Below are 7,500 nucleotides of genomic sequence, written 5' to 3' on the forward strand. Positions count from 1 at the left end.
ACTGTACTTTGGACTGTACTCATTCTCAGTGTTGTTTTTAACAAGAAGTCACTAGTAATATATATATATAACAGGGGGAGGCCAGGGCCTCCCCCTGGCCAGCCGGGGTGCCTGATGGAAGGGAAAGGAACTGGTTGGAATAACGTGTTCCTTCCACGCGCTACGTCCAACCAGGGAAACTCCCCCCTGTCAGGTGTAAAGGAGCAACTTGGACACTCAGGCATGAAGGAAGCATGAGTTCAAGTCCGTTGCTCTCCCCTTGTCCCCCATATATGGGGACTAGGTTGGAGGAGGGTGTGTAGAGCCCAGGATCACACTAGATGATTGACACAGGGGTGAAAAAAGGGTTACAAAATCGTGGGATAAAATATATATAAAAAAGAAAAGTAATATATTGGGCGCCGGCTGTGGCTCCCCTGCGTCGGCGGTTCGAATCCCGGCTCCTCCTCCTGTCCACATGTGGAAGTGTCCTTGGGTAAGACCTAACCCTGAACCCCACGTTGCCTCCAGTGAGTCGGTCGGTGTGAGCTCGCCACCATCGGTGTGTGAATGTGGGAAGTGAGGACGCTGGCGTCGACTGTTCGCCGCTTCACCTCCCAATGTATGAAATGAATACATTGTAAAGCGCTATAAAAATGCAATTCATTCATTATATGACTGTAATATTACTACTTTACAGAGTGATGAGTAGTGTAAGTGTAACCGGATTGAGCTCTGCGTTGTGTTTAGACGGACAAGAGGACTCGGGATCGCTCTTTAGCCTTTGGCATATTTATTTCTGCACAGAAACAGAAAGAGACACACAGATGCAGCAGGTATTAGCACAGCATACCTCTGCAACACCACACCAACTCTCTCAGAGCTGGCTACTAGCAAGAGAGCATCAGCTAACAATGACTTACAGAGTTAAGTACACTTGAAATGAAATACACCATTGGCTAAACAGTATTTTCTATAAAAGTAAATAAAACAATAAAACACACTTAATACAACATACAATACATAATGGGAACAACCAAAACATACCTGCACAGAAACAGAAAGAGACACACAGATGCAGCAGGTATTAGCACAGCATACCTCTGCAACACCACACCAACTGCAATGAAGGACAATTGACAAATTGGCAATCAGCTGCCATGCTGCAGTCACTGGTGTGTGTGTGTGTGTGTGTGTGTTAGAGTGCAGAGTCCTCACAAGAGCTGTTAAACAGAACTTCACTAAACAGTACATTAAAACACTTTAACCTTTGCAAAACAAACATATAGTAACATACAGAACTGAATTACAACATAGTTTTACCGTTTGCACTGGTTAAATGCACTTAAAACAACTTTAATGCAAAAATCTACTAAGAGCAGAAAACCAACCCACCTCTCTCAGAGCTGGCTACTAGCAAGAGAGAGAGGGGGAAGCAAACGCAGGTGAATGACGTCACAGCAGGAAGGAGTGAGGACTTCAAAATAAAACATTACATAGCTCCCAAAATGATAAATTGCACAAAACATTACAAAATAAAGTGTCAATAAATAATATGGCATGTGAGGGATCTTTGGTGGAATGCATCCACTTGTATATCTTATATACCTGCTACATTCACCCCTCCTGAATTCCACTAAAATCCTGAGCGACTGACAGGACATTACACTGTTAGGGACAACACTCTGACAAAACTGGCACGGGTACACACAAAGATCAAATCTTCACTCAGCTAAAAGCTACCTGATGAACAGGTTCGGAGAAGGGTTGGCCAACCAGACCCTCCTAGAAATGCTCGGTGCCGTGTACACCAAGCTACCCGGCCTACTTGAGTCCCAAACCATACCGGTGAGCACATTCAGTAAGTACACCATACTACAATGACACAATGCAGAAGGAAAGAAAAAGAAAAAAAACTGAGAAAAAGACAAGCAACATCTCATCTCAATGAAACAAAAAGAACAAAATAAAACCCCTCTAGAACAGGGCAAGTGACTGGGAACCCTAACTGAATCAGTAGGCGAACCCCCCCATGCTAAGTGGTTTCTGAACCATTGTTTCTACCAACCGGTTGACTTTCTTAACAACCCTGCCAGCACGTGTCCTAACCACACCCTGAGTGTCTCCTCGTGTGGGTGCCTGCCTGACTCGACCCTGCTTTTTCTCAACTCTTGGTAGTGTGTCAGGAATAACTGGTGGAGGGTGGGCTGTGTGAACACTCGACGCTGTGTCTGATATGTCAACTGCTGGCACTGTGACTGGTCTAAATGACTGGACACTACTTGCTTCAACCACTGATGCTGCATCAGGGGCAACTGACTGGTCTGACTCTGCGTCCGCATCAGACTCATCTTCGTCCGTGTCAGCTTCATCACAGGATCGGTGACTGGCATTGTCTTCTGCCCCACTGAGTACCCATGCGCTCGTCCTATCCTTTGAATCCTCCTCCTCCAAAGAGTCGATGGAATCCTCCACTTGAGACTCGTCCTCTGAATCATCAAAACTGATCTCAGTATCCGACATGCCTCCATCAGCAGACTCTACAGGCAGGAAGCTGATATCCAGTATAAGGTTGCGATGTACCACCTTTCTTTTCCCGTTGTTATCCTCCAACTTGTAGATATGAGTCTGCGGATTGCTGTCCACGACAGTATAGACCGTCGGTTCCCACTTGTCTGCAAGTTTCTTCTTCCCCCTCTCGCCTTTGTTGGCGAGGAGTACTCTGTCTCCCACATTCAAACATGTGCCCTTGACCTTCCGATTGTAACCCCTGGCTTGCTTGTCTTGCTCTTTGATGGCATGCCTCTGAGCGACATCCGCTGCCTCATGGAGGTAGGACATAAGCGTCGTCACATAGCTGCCATAGTCAACAACCACTGGGTCATGTAGAACCTGTTTGAACATCACATCAATGGGAAGTCTTGGAACCCGACCAAACATTAGGTGGAAAGGTGCGTATCCAGTTGTCTCATGCACCGTTGCATTGTATGCAAATGTCAGGGTCTGGATTTGCTGGGGCCACTTGGCCTTCTCTCTCAGCGGCAGTGAACGGAGCATGCTCCCCAAAGTTCTGTTAAATCTCTCAGTTCCTCCGTTCCCCATAGGGTGGTACGCTGTAGTGTGTGACTTGGAGACTCCTGATAGTTTGAGCAGTTCTGCAATGAGCTCACTCTCAAAATTGGCTCCCTGATCTGTGTGAATTCGTCCTGGAAATCCATACACACAGAAGACGTTATCCCACAACTTCTTAGCAACTTGCTTCGCCTGTTGATTGTTGCAGGGAAAGGCGTGAGCCAACTTTGTGAAGTGATCTGTTAGGACAAGAACATCTACTGAACGTTGCTTGTTATCCTCCGCACTCCAGAAATCCAAACACACTAGTTCCATAGGAGCGGAAGTCCTGATACTTTCAAGCGGAGCTCTGGCAGAAGGGTCCGGTGTCTTGGCCAGAATGCACCTTTGACAGCACTTCACATAGTCTTTGATCTGATGCTCCATCCTGGGCCAAAAGAACCGCTGTCTTGCCAGGTGAATCGTTCTTGCCTGTCCTTGATGTCCGGCCAAATCATGCACACCACGTAAGGCCTTTCCGATCAGATTCAGGGGCAAGACAAACTGGTGTCTCTTCTGTTTGCTCAAAGGGTCCTTGGCGACTCTATACAGCACTCCATCGATGACCTTAAGTCTCTCCCACTGCTTGATAAGCGCCAGAGCACATCTGTCTAGACCGTCTTTATCTCGCCTTGAGGGTCTCCTCTGTCGACTCAGAAAAGGCATGACTTTAGAGATGCCAGGGTCAAGCTCTTGGCTTTGCCGGAGCTCTTCCAGGGAGAAGGCAGGAAGCAGATCTTGCCCAGGTGGAACAAGGTGTTGAATGGACTGAATCAGTTCTGTTGCCCTGGATTCTGCAGCTGCATTCCAGTGGTCATGAGAATCAAGGACAGCTTTCACAATGTCTTCACACAAGGGCTGGGGACAATGAGACATAGCACCCTGTTTTGTCTTCTTTGTCCGGTGACACTGGACTTTCAAACGAAAGGCATCCTGAACTCCATTCACGCCAACTCCATCAGACTCTGCAAGCAGATTGTTGTACGACTCTGAGACGAGTCTATGCCCAACTGTCTTGGCAAACGGGTCCCTACTGAGAGCATCAGCCACGACGTTCTTGGTTCCTGCTATGTGCTTCAGGCTGAAAGTGTAAGGAGCGAGCTTTGCGACCCATCGTTGTTCGCAGGCGTCGAGTTTGGGCTTAGTCATTATGTATGTGAGTGGATTGTTGTCCGTCCATACTGTGAAAGAAGTGCCTTTCAGCCAATGGCTGAACTTGTCACACACACTCCATTTCAGCGCCAAAAATTCGAGCCGATGAGCTGGATAATTCTTCTGAGAGCTGCTCAGGGTCTTACTTGCGAATGCTATGGGCCGTGCTTTACTTTCACCAGCTGGTATCTGTGACAACACTGCACCGAGCCCGTCCAAGGAAGCATCAGTTGACAGAATCAGGGGACGTGAGAAGTCGGGATGTGCAAGGACCACGCAGTTCAGCAGACTCTCTTTAAGACTGACGAAGGCGGTGTCACACTCCGGAGTCCAATCATCAGGTATGAGTTTCCTGAATGTTCCTGCCTTGACATTCACTTTCTTCTTTCCTCTTCTCTTTTGACCAGCAGTTAGAGCAAAGAGTGGCTTGGCGATGGCAGAGCAGTTAGGGATGAAGTGCTGGTAGAAAAACACCATGCCCAAATACGATCTGATCCTCCGCACTGAGGGTGTACACCCGTCATCTTCCATGAGATCAGACTTCGACATATTGGATATTACTTCCACCTTCGCAGGATCCACAGCCACACCGCTGCCATCTATGATGTGTCCCAGAAACTTGACGGACGATCGCATCAGGTGACACTTTTTGGGACTCAACTTCAAGTTGTGGTCTCGCAGACGCTGGAAGACGACCTCTAGCCTCTGTAGGGCCTCCTCTTCAGATGATGCAAGAACAAGTAAATCGTCCAAGTAACATAACAGACTGCTGAAGTTCAAATCTCCAAATATACTCAGCATCATGCGCATAAATGAAGCAGGACTATTGCACAGCCCCTGCGGCATCCTGTTATACTCATGCAGGCCCAGTGGTGTGGTGAAGGCTGTGTATTTTTTGTCATCTTCAGCCATGGGGATGTTATAGAAACCAGACGTTAAGTCCATCGTGCTGAAGTAGGTGTTCCCTCCCAAAGCAGCCAAGCAGTCTGACTGGTGTGGAAGAGGATGGGCATCCTTGAGTGTTCTTGCATTCAACCAACGGAAATCGGTGCAGATCCTCAGGTTTCCGTCCTTTTTCCATACCATCACCAGCGGTGAGGCATAGTCACTCACAGACTTCCGAATTATCCCTTGCTCTTCCATGTCTGTCAGGACTTGGCGTAGTTTCTGGTAGTGAGCAGGGGGTACTCTTCGGTACGGAAGGCGGAACGGGCGTTCATCGGTCAGTCGAATGCGATGGACAAAGCCCTTTGCCTCACCACAGTCCATTTCATGCTTGGAGAATACATCGTTGTAACGCTCGAGCAGCTGAACTAACTTCTCCTTCCCTGTTTGGCTAGTAAGACAAGGTCGTATGTCAAGCTTGTCAAGGCCGACATCTAGCAGTCTCTGTTCGAGATCTGAAGGACTGGTAGACGCTTGGTGCTTGGCTGGAACAGCCTTGTCGATCTGACTAGAGCCTTGAAGCAGCTCAAAATCTTCCACGGCCAAACAGGGGGACACATCTGCCAGCTTACAGTTCCTCTTCAGCGTAACTGGTCTATCAGACAGATTGGTGACCTTCATGGGGATCCACCTATCACCCCACAGAGGTGTCACGATACGGCCAACCATGATGTTACGTGGCTTGGACTTGGATGAGGTCGGTTCCACTATCACGGTGCTTCCTGGTGACATGGGAGTATCGTTAGGTAGCTTACCCCAAACGAGGTACTCTTGCATAGCTAGAAGAGTGACCGACTGCTTGAGCTTGACTGTGCCGATTTTGTCCGGTAGCTCCTCACCCCTCCAACGGGATGTGTTTGCCATGAGGTCCAAGAACTGTTCACATTCTGGGGATGAAGACAGGCTGCAAACCGAGATAAGGCGCCAGTAATCATCACTGTTCTTCAACTTGTGCATGAGAAACTTGATGACATTTGTGCCAATAATTAGATCATCTCGCTGGCCTGGCACCACAAGGACTGGAACGATGCAGCTCTCCCCATACACCTTCAGTTCAACCTCGTACATGCACTTTGGTTTAGTGAGTTTTCCTCCACAGCCCACCAAAACCACTTCCTGAGTCATCGGTCTTCGTTCTGACAGTACTTTCTCACTCAGCATCTTTTCCTCTGCTTCTTCACTGAAAGTACAGGCCATGGACCCTGAATCAAGCATCCCCTGCATCTGGAATGCGTTATTCACATTGACTGGAGCATAGAATAACTCATCGTATGGCTCAATTCTCTGTGTGTTCTGTGCTATCACTTTCACACCAGCCGGTGCTGCACTGCACATTTTCACATAACACTGTTCAATTTCACTGTCACTTCTGAGGGTTTGTTTGTCCTCACCCGCACATTCCCTCTCCCAATGCGGGCCAGTCAGTTTAAAGGCTGCTGCTCTCGAGGTGGATGTGTGGCCTGGTCCTCCCGCCCGGGAGTGTAACTAGGACAGAGTCTCTTGATATGTCCTGGCCTGTAGCAAGACAAACATAGGCGGTCCCGCCTGCAGTGTGCTAGAGTGGAGTGTTCCATAGACTTGCAAACCTTGCATTGTTTCCTCTGTGACTGGTCAGACGAATGCTGTCTATACATTGGCTGATTATTCTGAGCCATCGCCTGGCTGTTCTGAATGAGTGTGCGGTCAAGGAGACCAATCAGAGTCCTTAGACAATTATCATCAAACTGAGGAGCAGATGTGACACTGGCTTCAGCCTGGACAGGGGGCATTGCAGGCTGGCTGGGCATAGATGCCTCCTCAGAAACGGATGCTTGAGTATGAGCGGTGACATGCCTCACTGGACCAGGACGGTTTTGTCTTGTGTTCAGCTGTTCTCTCGTCTCGATCTGATAACGGTCAACATGCTCCTGTATTTCACCAGCCGTCCATTTCTCTGGCGCTTTGAACCGCAGCACTGCAGCAAGGGAAGGATCAGGACAATATTTGACAAACATCATGGTCACCTCTCGACAGGGATCATCAATATGCCGCCCCTGTCTGCTCAGGCCCTCTTCAGCTGCATCAACAGCCTTGTTAAGGCGGATCCAGTACTCAACTGGGTTCTCTCCTGCAACAGGCACAGTGCTATAGAAGTCTGCAAGAGGCATACTGGAACATAACACACCGCTGAAATGTTGTTTCAGTATGTCAGTAATAACTTTTGGGTTCTCATGAGGCTTCAGTGATGGGTTACTACGAAGCGTAATCCTCACAATGTCTTTGGCTTTGCCCATTAGTCTAGACAACATTTCCTGATATTGCTCTCCCAGCTGT

At 48.4% G+C, this 7,500-nt stretch overlaps 1 protein-coding gene across 2 annotated transcripts in view; it reads left to right on the forward strand.

The window, feature by feature from the left end:
- alg8 (ALG8 alpha-1,3-glucosyltransferase) overlaps positions 1-7,500 on the forward strand; it is a 39,838-nt gene that overhangs the window by 1,024 nt on the left and 31,314 nt on the right. The gene's annotated exons all lie outside the window — the stretch shown is intronic.

Source organism: Protomyctophum parallelum, assembly GCF_964188405.1.
Source record: "Protomyctophum parallelum genome assembly, chromosome: 1".
Taxonomy (NCBI): domain Eukaryota; kingdom Metazoa; phylum Chordata; class Actinopteri; order Myctophiformes; family Myctophidae; genus Protomyctophum; species Protomyctophum parallelum.